The following is a 12,218-nucleotide window of genomic DNA, read 5'->3' on the forward strand; positions in this document are numbered from 1 at the left end:
GCTCACACCTCAACATGAAGGCTTATTTGGAGATAGGAACATAACAGAAATAATCAGGTTAACATCAGGACGGTGGAATGGGAAGGAATCCAACATGACGGGTGTCTTTGTAAAAGAAATTTGAGCAGAAACACGTACAGGAAGATGTGAGAAGATAGCCATTTCAAGCCAGGAAACTCCTGAGGCAGCAAAAGGTCAAAGAGAAGCCTGGAACAGACTCCTATCCAGCTCCCTTAGAGGGTGTGTGTTCTCACTACCTTGATTTGGGATTCTGACCTCCAAAACTTGGAGACAAACTTTTGTTTGAAGCTCCCAGTTTGTGATATTTTATTATGGCAGGTCCTAAAAAGCTAATGCAATCACATTCGGTTCTCTCTCTCTTTTCTTAGTCACCCAGGGACCTGTGGCCTCTGTGGTTCCCCACCCAGGCTTATATTTATGGGCAGTGTCTTAGGTTATTCACCTATCCAAACATTAACCCCCAAGTGCCTTTATCTGAAAGAATTATCAGGGAAGAGCAAAGATCTTGACGAAGCCGACATTCCGCCGAAGGGCGATGACTGACGCTGTCTGAGTATGTCATAGTCTTCTGGATACGTTCTGGTGCGTGTTAACTCACAGGCACAACTCTCTACAGGGGAAGCACCAGGAAGCTAAGGGAAAGAAAGGAACGTCTCACAGTTTCTCCGATCATATCACTGTGTGGTTTATCTTACTCAGAAAAGGTACAGATTAGTGCACACAGTTCAACAAGCAAATGCTGGCTTCCTCCAGGAAATCCCTTGGTATGTAACGGCATTCCGATCTATTAAACCATCCAAAAAATTCAGGTAGGCATAGCCAACCTCTCACCCCCTCTGCTTCCGTCACACAGTGGCAATCTGAGGCCAGAAAAGCGCACACAGAGATGATTTTCCGGTTCTGTTTGCTAATGGAGGGAAAAGATCTTGTCTCAGCTTGTGGAAAGGTGAAAAATGTCTGCCTAGAGAATCAGTCACATGTCACATTTAACCAAGGGAAAGCAATTGTCAAAAACAAACACAAAAACCCAAAAGAATAGAAGAGACTATTTTGCCCAGCTAAGATATAATTATTATTTATGATGACTGACATCCAATGTTAGAGAAAATACTTTTTTTTGATGTCTCCTGTCTCCTAGACTGGCCTCAATCCTCTGGTTTTGTAGTGGTGACTAGCACTGGACTCTTGATCCCCCTTTTCTCCAACAGTGCTGAGATCATGGGGATGTACCACTCTACCCAACCGTCATTTTTACTTTTCTAAAATGTGAAAACAGTTTTCTACAGAGAGAGCAAGGGGAGAGCGTCTACCTCCTGCCACTGTCTCCAGTGAAGGGCGTTTGCCTTTTTGCTGTACGCATGAAGAGGAGGGTTAGCTCATCCATCTGGAAAACCATATTGGGTTGGAATCCTGGATTTTGTGGCTGCCCAGAATGGCTGTGTGAACACAGTATGTTGGGGTGTCTATGCAGATATGCTCTTCCTGCACAGCCTGGGCAGAGTAAACACCATGTATGCTCCTGTTCAGAATTATAGGAACTTGAATCCTTTCTCTCAGAGTTGGAGAGATGACAGAGGAAACCGCTGAGGAATGGCTTGGGCCTCTTCTGTTCCATGAGCCCAGAGCTAGGAAGCTGTTTCCATGGAACTGGCTCATGAGTATCTCTCCTTACTTCCTTTTAAGTCCTTCCCTGGCATCCTGTTTAAAGTGCTGCAAACCTTCAGGATCCAGTTTCTGTCCAGAGGGAGCAGCTGCAATGTCGATAGACCAGATCTGTAAACCTATATACCGTATCACATACCTGATCTCGGGCAACTCCCATTCAAAGGTGAACAGTGAAAGTAATTAGTAAACACTCACGTGGCTTATGTGGAGCGAGCAGGCTCTTCCAATACTCCAAGAGTACTCCGTGGGCCTGTCATGGAAAGAGAAGCAGATTAATAGAGACCAGACTAACTTTTAAATGAGGAAACTCGGGTCAGAGGGTTCAGTTAACAGAAGAATTGGAGGGAGATAGCAAATGTCTGCAGAAGTTTCTACTTTACCTCATTACGCACAGAAGAGGAAAAGGCCCCTGGTTTCCTAAGGTGGCTACTTTGTGCCTGACAGTGTTTGTTGATTGGCTTGCGTCTCTAAAAACACCGGTTCAGAGTCCTGACCTATTCAGGCGGGATTTGTGGAGTGGGACCTGTTTCTAGCATGTGCCCCCCACCCCACAGCTGATTGTAAAGCTCCAATTGTCTCCCAAGTAACTCATTTCTCAGCATCATAAACAGGCCACAAAAACATTAGCTCCAAAAATGAGACAAGATGGGCTGGGAGATAATTCAGCCTCTGGGGTTTGTCTTGCCAGCACAAGTACCTGAGTTCGATCCCAGAAGCCATGTAAGAAAAGCCAGGTGTTAGGGCTGGAGAAACGGCTCACTGGATAAGAGCATTCGCTGCACAAGCATTATGACTGAAGTTCAGATCCCGCCTCCCACGTAGCAAGCTAGGTGTGGTCCCATGAGTGCCTAGAAATAATGCCTGGGTCTGTCTTCTGCCCTGCACATGCGTGTGGCCTTGCACAAACACATGAGCACATGTGCATTCGTGCACACACAATAGGAGGCTTTAGAACAGTGATTCTCGACCTGTGGGTCTCAGTCCGATTGGGGTCACAGGGGCTACCTAAGACCATCAGAAAACACAGATGTTTAGTATTATGATGCATGACAGTAACAAAATTACAGTTATGAAGTAGTAACAAAAATAATGTTATGGTTGGGGATCGTCAAAACATGAGGAACTGTATTAAAGGGTCACAGCATAGCAAAGGGCTAGAGGCCACTAAGGGAATCTCCTTCGCACATAGGATGAGGAGGTTAGATGTAGGTAGAGCACTCGCTTGGGGTCACTCCAATTGAAGAATGTTTGTCCTCCTTAGAGATTCTAAGAACAAAGGAATTGCTCAGCCACGTGTGCCTTAACGTAAAAATCACCTGTTTTGAGCCGGGCAGTGGTGGCGCACGCCTTTAATCCCAGCACTCGGGAGGCAGAGCCAGGCGGATCTCTGTGAGTTCGAGGCCAGCCCGAGCTACCAAGTGAGTTCCAGGAAAGGCGCAATGCTACACACAGAAACCCTGTCTCGAAACCCCCCCCCCCAAAAAAAACCCACCTGTTTTGATAACATGCGTAAACATTTCCCAAAGCAGCAAAGCAGAGCAGCAGTGTTCTAGCAGACTGCCATAGCCACAAAGTTCTCTGCAAAATTCAGCATCCCCCGCAACCGGTGCATACCAGTTCCTCCTTACCTGGGACTTGTCTTCCCATGACTGGATCACAGCAGTCACGGAAATGGAAGAAGGGATGGGTGGGCAGACAAGAAAGAAAGGGAATGAGAAGAATACACCCCCACTCTTTACACAGCGGCTCTCTCCAGAACCAAGCTCATGATGAACTGTCTATCCCGCACATGGTGCTCCCACGAACTCATCCGCTCATCGGCTCTCCAGGCCCTGCTACCTCAGCACACTCACCTGGGGGCAAGGTTTCCCAACACTTGAGTTAATGGAGGACAAACCACATCCAAATCATCATACAAAGCACGAACATTTAAGTGACGCACCGTGATGCAGTGAATTATAGTCAGCATGCCACTGTAGTAAAACAGCTTAAGTATCATCTCACAGAGTTACCTTTTTTTGTTTTGGTTTGGTTTGTTATGTCAAGCGAGGGTGAAAATACATTCATTTACTGTGAATCCCCAGCACAGTACTGTTGTATTATCTATAGTCCACATACTGTGCATGAGCTCTCTATATTTGCCCATCCTCTCCATGTGCTACTTTGTATCCTCTGGCCTAAAGCACTCCATTTCCTCACCCACTACACCTCTCTACCCCTAGTCAAGCTGGCAAGGCCTGGAAAATAACTACATGAATAAATAGATTTTAATGTATATACTAGTCAACAAAGACATAATACAGCAACTATCTTTATCTTGTAATTTATAAAATACATTGCCATTTATAATATTAAAAATATCAAAGTTCATCAGCCTTCCCACATTCTTTGACTATGACGCATCCAACAGCAGAATCCAAAAATAACTGGTAGACCTTCACCTCTGACTCCTGACCTGATAAGAGCAGTCCATAGGAACCAGACAGTGATGTCAGCCTCCTTCTACCAGTAGGCTCATAGACCTCCTTGTTTGGAAAGAGACAGAAAGCAGAAAGGATCGACTTGCTTCTTCGGTTGCCCTGATCTCTTGCTCTTAGAAGGTTTAAGGTTCTGATACAAAAACTGATGGAGCCAGGAGTCGATACACTATTTCTTACCATCTGTGACCTTACAAATGCCGATGCCCTCAGGATTGGGAGAGCAAATCCCACTTCTACTTCCTAGTCTTAGAAAGAGGTACCTCTGAGGACAGTACCAGAGACAACCAGTTGGCTGTGGCAGTCTCTGCATTCTCCCTGAGTGAAGAAAAACTTCTCAGGGAAGTTGAGGCTCAGATTCTGTGGTAGCTTGACTAAGAAAGGCCCCCATAGGCTCATACATCTGAATGCTTAGTCATCAGGGAGTGGCACTACTTGAGAAGGATTAGGAGGTGTGGCCTTGTTGGGGGAAGTGTTACACGTTGAGATTTCAAAAAGCCCAGGCAAAGCCCATTGCCCTTCTCTTCCTGCTGCCTGCAGATCAAGATGTAGAACTCTCAGCTACCTCTGCAGCACCATGTCTGTCTGCATGCTGTCATTCTCCCTGCCATGATAATGGGCTAAACCCCCTAAAACTCTAAACACTCCCAAATTAAATACTTCTTTTATAAGAATTGTCATGATTATGATGCCTCATCACAGTAATAGAACACTGACTAAGACCCCAAGAGACCAAACAAAAACACCTGAAAGAGTAAAATATGGGTGGGCAGATTAAGATAGCAAGTGGGGGGTGGGTGGTAGTGAAGGATGGGAAAGAAGAAAACCAAAGAGATGGCATCCCACTTTGGGGGAAAATGCTGAACTGTCTTTCACTACATTACATTCCCAACAGCAATATGTAGTGTTCCAGTTTTCTGCATCCTCATCATAACTGATTTTTTATTAAAAAAAATAAATTCATAGCAGGAAATATAAAACAGCATCTTGTTGTGATTCTGATTCATGTTTTCCTAATAATTAATGAATGAGCCTCTTTTTGTGCTCCTATTGGCCATTTCTCCATTGGAGAGGTATGTCTACTTTAAATTGGCTCGTTTTACTCTCTTTATAATGACCTTTCATTTTTAAAATGTTTTAATTTTGATGACCTCTAATTTATCTTTGTTATTCACGTCTTGGGTGTGATAATTAAGAAGTCATTGCCTAAACCAAAGTCATAAAGAGTTATACCTGTGCCTTCTTTTGAGAGTTTAAGGGCTTAGGATTTACTTTGGGTCGTTTTTTTTTTTTTCTTTTTAAACGAATAAACAGTGTGAGGAGGGGTACATGTTCATTCTTTTGCACGTGGGTATCCAGTTGTCCCAGCACCATTTGTTGAACGTTGTGCTGTAATTGGACACTTTTGGCCAGATTCTGATAGGATTCATCTTGGATCCTATTAGAAGACACTGTCCTCGTGAACCACCATTAAAGGTACTAAACCTTTCCCTCTGTGTCATGGCCCCTGGCTTCCCTCAGTACACTGCATATTTTCCTTTGGAGCCCGAGAGTGACCTGTGCTGTTGATCTGGCACGTGGGCATGTCTGGTTGGCATCATCTACCCCCCCTCTCATTTTTACAAGGATCATTAAGTGTCATGTGTTGCCTGCTCTAGAAAAGAAGGGCTTAGACAACAGTCTCTCAACCCCACTTTCCGCTGCACCATCCTTCCATCTTTTAGTCTGAATGATGACCTTATTTGTACCAGGTCATCTTGGTTTCCTCTGCAGTACTGAGACAAGACTAAGTGAACAGCTGTGCAACCCTGGAAAGAGGGCAGCCATGCCTTGGTGAAGAGTGTTTCAGGGGAGTCACTGGTCTTTGTCCTGCATGTGTGTTGTCTTTCTGTTATTCTGTTGTGGCTTCCTAAGACGCTGAGGTGATAACAGCCGTAGCCACAGAGTATCAAGGTCATGGCACCAAACACATAACAAAGCCTGCCTCTGGAGATGAGGAAACGTGATGGCTGGAACTCTTGGCAGAATTTTCCTAAAGCCTTGGGAATGTTTTAAGGGAGGAAGAGAGACAAAATAAGCTGCTTCTGAAAGTCTAGATGACTTAGTCCTAGATGTAAGAAAACAAACCTCTTTTTATTTTTAATTAGGGAATTAAGATTAATGGGTAGGGCCTGCTGTTAGTTAAAAGTGGGATCTTTGACTCTTTCCACTATGGGTCTACATTGCAACTTACATTTATCTATCTGGCTCTTCTACTGAGGTTGACCACCTGTGTTGGTCAGCTCTCTGTTACTGTGACAAAATGCCCAAGATAATCTACTTTAAACCAGAAAGTGTTTCTTTAGGGTTGCCATTTCAGAGGTTCATGGTTACATGGCCCTGTTACTTTGGGCTGGAGGTAGCACTGTACACCATGGTGGCAGCTTGTGGCAGAAAGGGCTTATTTACTTCATGACAACTGGGAAGCAAAGAGAAAGACAGGATAGGATCTGGTCTCAATATTCCCTCCAAGGGCACCTTTCAAATGACCTGACTTTGTCCCAGTATGTCCTGTCTCTTATAGGTCCACTTTGTCCACACACAGGCTGTGGACCAAGCCTTCCTCACATGGACCTTTAGGAGATGTTCCAGATCTGAATGGTAGCACATCCTCCAGGGCAAGGATGGTACCATACCTTTGTACTACCAGAAACTGCATGATTACCTCCCCCTCCCACAGTTGCTTAACAGATATTTTCTGAGTGAGTGAATTAATGAACGAATTACTGGGACTACACATTTCTATTGAGTACTTATAGGATCAAGGATAAGAATGGCACAGTGATCAAAACCCATACTTCTGTGTATGAAATATTCTATTTCATGAATATGCCTAAGCTTTAGATCCCCCATCTTTCTGCCCAAGGGAATGAATTTCATCTGAGTGATTAAAAGGAAACGTTTACTAACAGTAAAGCGGACGTTATTGCAATGAGTTCTGGGCTCTGAGCTAAACTGAGGATTTGATATTAACAAGGAAGGAGAAACATCAGGAGGTACAAAGGACCTCGTTTGAAGAGAACAGAGAGGCAATGAAAAACATGGTTAGCCATAACTTTGGACTTCTCGTGTCTATTAGTACCATTTTAAGAGAGGAACTGGAGTCACTCTCACAGGATGCTAAAAGTTCTTGGCCCGTGGGCAGGAAGAAGAGACAAGGGTGTGGTGCTGCTCCAGGAGCTTTGTGAAAAGCAGGCAGACAAAGAGTAGCCTAGAGATTTGCTCTAAGGCTATTCAACAGCTGGTGTGACACCTCCTCTGCCTCCCGGCATAAGCAGAATGCTGCTGCCCCTGCGCCAGCAGAGACGATGCTTAGCTCTCTTAGCTGAGATCATCCCCAGGAAAACTTGAAGAGCAGATGGAATTTACCACTAGCTCTTTTATAGCCTCCCTTCTTTCACAGGTCCAGACATCATCCTGTATGTGTTTACCCGGCTCTCACTTCTATCTACGGCTCCCCAACAGGGCACCCTGACGTGCCATTTCCCTGGACTTACTCCCTCCCAGTCCTCCCCCGGTGACCAGGGCACCATGTTTCCTCTCTAGAAAATTTGTTTGACCAGTTTGAGCTAAATTGTTAGTGGCTGACGATAGTGTTGATTCCTAGTGTGTTATTCTTCCCACACGGGAATTCTGCCAGAGATTTTCAATGGTTTAATCAAAAGGTGGAGTAAATATTAAATATTAAGTAGATGAAACCACTTGAAAAGCTCATTCCTGCTAAGATTTCCATTTAAAATGGAGGTTTCATCTTGAAAAAGATTGAGATCCTTAACAGATTTCACAGTATATATATTACATGTATATTATATATACATATATATTACATATATATATATTTCAGTGGAATCAGCAGAGCACACAGCACTTGAGATTTTGCTTTTACTTTAATGATTTTAATACCAGCATTTGCAATCTGAGGAGGAGTGCATTTGTCAAAGAAGCTAATCATCTTCATTTTTTTAAGATCTGAAAAAAAAAAATAATAATGAGAATTTGGAAGTCTGCCCAGTAAGCTTTTGGAGAGCTGAGTGATGGATGGTGGCTGGTATCTTTTCTGTGCCCTTTCTTGACACACCCTGCCCAACCCAGGGTGAGCATAAGACAGATCATTGTTTCCTGCTCCGATGACAGTCACCCATTGTGTTCACAGTACGAGGAGCAGGAAGGCGGGAGGCTGTCAGGAGTTATTAACCGCTGCTGCTCTCCTGAACCTGTTCGGCAGTGCGATGCTGGCCGCTTCCCATGGTCCCTGGAACCTCTTTCCTCTGTGATAAGAGAAAGGAAAACAAAGACGTGGGGGGGGGGGGGGACTGAAAGAGAGGAAAGAGGGATGGGGGGAAAAGCGGAGGACAGAGCTGCCGCAGGCTCCTCACCGCCAAGAGGTCTGTGTCCGAGGAATGTCAACACTGGCGATAAAAACTTCTTTGATATGTTTTCCCAAGATTTGGCCAAGGGTTGTTTTGTTTTTTTTAATTTCTTTGAAGTTTTATTATCAATCTATCATACAGCGACAAAGCCCAACAGCCCCTCCCCCAACAAGCAAGCTGAATAACATTTAACAAAAAGAGCCACTGGTAGGACAAGGTGGTGCGTGAAACTGCTTCAAAGGGGCAAAAACAGAAGAAGAGAAAAATGAATGTTAAATGAAAAAAAAAAATCTCATAGGGGGAAAAAAGTCCAAAACCGCCAAATCACTACACTTAACGTCAAAGCCTGGCAACTGGGAGGTAAAAGCTACAAGTCCCAGGCCAGAGACAAAATATCCACAAAATAAAGTAAGAACCCCCCAAACAACGGCTGCGGTAGAGGCAGAGGGATTAACGAGGTTGTCATCCCCAGCCAAACCATGACACGCTCTCAGAAATCCCGTGACCTGCTTCGTGTGCTTTGGTACCCAGGAGAGAGTGAGCGGCTCCACGGCTTTCCAAGTTCCAGGGAGCCCGGGTTGGCCTTTGGGGAGGACTCCTCGGGGTTCTGCCCGTGCTGGCCCTCCTGCAGATTTTTGTGCTGGTGGATGGCGAAGCCTATGCGAGCCGTGAGCCTGTTCCCCACCCGCAGTAAAGGCTCCGCTCGCACGCACCCAGGGCTCTCCGGAGCTAGCGCGCCGTCACGTGACTTGCACACACTGTGCCTCGGCTTCTTCCTGTGTTTCTTGGGCACCTGCTTGAGCTTCATCTTGTTCTTTCCTCTCCTGGGTCCTTCATCGCGGGTTCTCTCTTGGTGTCTCCGTCTAGTTTGAGCTTGACAGCCAGGGGCTGGGCACATCTCCATGTTTGGTCTGGCTCCACCTTGGAGTGTGAATCCTCCCACAAAGGCGGCTCCACCTTGGAGTGTGAGTCCTCCCACAAAGGCGGCTCCACCTTGGAGTGTGAGTCCTCCCTGAAAGGCGGTGCCACCTTGGAGTGTGAGTCCTCCCTGAAAGGCGGCTCCACCTTGGAGTGTGAGTCCTCCCTGAAAGGCGGCTCCACCTTGGAGTGTGAGTCCTCCCTGAAAGGCGGCTCCACCTTGGAGTGTGAGTCCTCCCTGAAAGGCGGCTCCACCCAAAAGTGTCTTTTTAGCGCTCGATGCGGCTCCCAGGTGAGCCCAGTGTGGACCCCGCCCGCTCCTTCTGAGGGTTCAGACTCACAACTTCGGAGTTTCTCCATCCTGACCGGAGTCACTTGAGCTCCAGCTGATCAGTTTCCGCCAAGGGTTTGGATCGGCAGTGCTTGCTCACTACTTTTCCCTTATTTTAAAGTAACTGTCCACACAGTCTCATCTGATCCTTACGGCTACGTGTTAGAAGTCCTAAATTTTAAGCATTTGTGTTTTCTCTCTGTAAGAAAGGCTGCCTTTAGTTCTTTGTTTTTGCCTATTCTTGTGACATTGTAACCACAGAGAGACAGAGAGACAGAGACAGACTGAGAGACACAGAGAGAGAGAGAAACAGGGACAGAGAGAGACAGAGACAGAGAGACAGAGACAGACAAAGAAACAGAGACAGAGACAAAGAGAGACAGAGAGAAACAGATTTCTGATGAGGAAGAAGTCAGCACAGAAGAGCCCACACTCTGAATACAGCTTGTATTTAAAATAGTTTTATTGTCTTCACTACAGTTTTATTGGAACACAGCCGTGCTTGTTCTCTGTACGTTGTCTAGGGTATGAGTACTTTCATATATAACAAAATTAACATAGTCTATACGGCCCTCAAGACCTAAAAGTTTTGCTATTGGGCCCTTTACAGAAAATACATTTTCTGTTCCTGGATCTTGGGTCATTATCCATAAATTGCTGCTGGCCTATGAACTACTTCCTGCCTGCTAGCGTCAAACATTAGGACCCTGCACCAGAACATGAGCCAAGCACGTCACTGGGTGCTCTGTCTACGCTAGCCAATGCTCTTTTCTGCAGGAAGACCCTTCTGAGGAAGGAGTGATGTGTAGGCTTGGGCTCCGGTGTGAGCCAAAGCCTCTGTGGATCAGTGCTTTTCGTAGCACCGAGTTCAGTGAATCTATAAAACTTTAACTTTCTTTGAGGAAAGCACTTTCTTTATGACATTTTTGGGCTGTGTGACTCACAGAGAAGCGTGGAACTATGACTTAGCTTCTGCTGTTTAATAAACTACTCCAAAACTTTGTGACCTAAAACAAACTACAGTTCAGCGATTCAGCCTGGGCTCAGCTTGGTGTTTCCGGCCATGACTGGGCTCCACGGCTTGGCAGTTGGGCTTATTCATCCATCTGTGGCCAGCGGGCAGACCGGCTGGAGCTGGTAGGGTAGGACGGCTTAACTAGTATAGCTTTCTGCGCCGTGTGGTCTCTCTCGGTGATCAGGCCATGCGGGGCAGGGGCCTTGAGGAGAAGCATCTGCTCGGTCCCCACGAGGCTGCCTTCAAAACTCACAAACTGTCAGCTCCTTCACATTCTCAGACCAAGCAAATTACAGACGCAGCCCACTTATCTCTGGGGTGGGAAGAGCCTCCACTCCATGCAATCAACCACAGGGAGGGAAGGAGGATTATTGCCCCTCATCATCCCTTCCTTCTCTTCAAACTTTGGCCAACAGTGGGGGATTAGCTTGAGAGGTAGAGCCTTGTTTACAGACTTTGGTCGGGTTTCCCTGTGCGTTCTAGTGTGCACTGTGGTACTGCTCAGTTGATCTAATTTTGGAGTTGCATGTGAGCTTGGCGAGAGACTGACCTCACGAACCAAGCATTGAGCTGAGAGCCACATCGGTGCAGACAGAGGTCCAGTCCTCCTGCCGCAGGATCTGGTCTCCACTGTGCGTGAAACTACAGCATTACAGATCACAGGCTAAGCATGTCTGTAGCTGCATGCCCAAGCGCAGATTGACAAGGCTCACTGATCCACACAGCACATTCTCTGCACAGGGAGGGAACAACAACTGTCAAAGAGATGAACAGAAGAGTCTTGATAATAAACAGCATCTCCACGATCCTGGCCTTGTCCTCTCCCACTACCTGTAACTCTGTGTTTAGTATTTGTTTATGAAAGAACACACTAGCGTTTTTTTTTTTAATCTTTATTTGTGAAGGAGGAAGGAACAGATGAGGGGTTACAGATGAGGGGTGGAGATTGTGTAACTCACTTTGTCATACCTGGAAATTTATTTTAAGCTCAGTGCATTTGCTCAGGGAAATTGAGTTCACAAACTGTTTCTGTGAGATAGATTCTGTCCCCATCTTTCAATGGAAGTGATCTGAAACGTTGAGAAGTTTCACTATAACATTTCAAAATAGAGACAATTAGTAGAAACAGTAGTTAATGCATGTCTATTATTAATAAGAATGTATAGGTGCAATTAGACACAGAAGTGTGTGTGTGTGTTTGTGTGTGTGTGATTCTGGAGACAGAACCCAGGAATTTATGCATTTGAAGCAAACCCCTTGTACCACTGAGCTCCATCCCTAGCCTAGACACAGAACACACACTCTGTGTGTGTGTCTCTCTCTATGTGTGTGTGTGTGTGTGTGTGTGTGTGTGTGTGTGTGTGTGTGTGATTCTGGAGACC

This window comes from Peromyscus californicus, unplaced genomic scaffold, assembly GCF_007827085.1.
Source record: "Peromyscus californicus insignis strain IS unplaced genomic scaffold, ASM782708v3 Scaffold_21__1_contigs__length_65335640, whole genome shotgun sequence".
Lineage (NCBI taxonomy): Eukaryota > Metazoa > Chordata > Mammalia > Rodentia > Cricetidae > Peromyscus > Peromyscus californicus.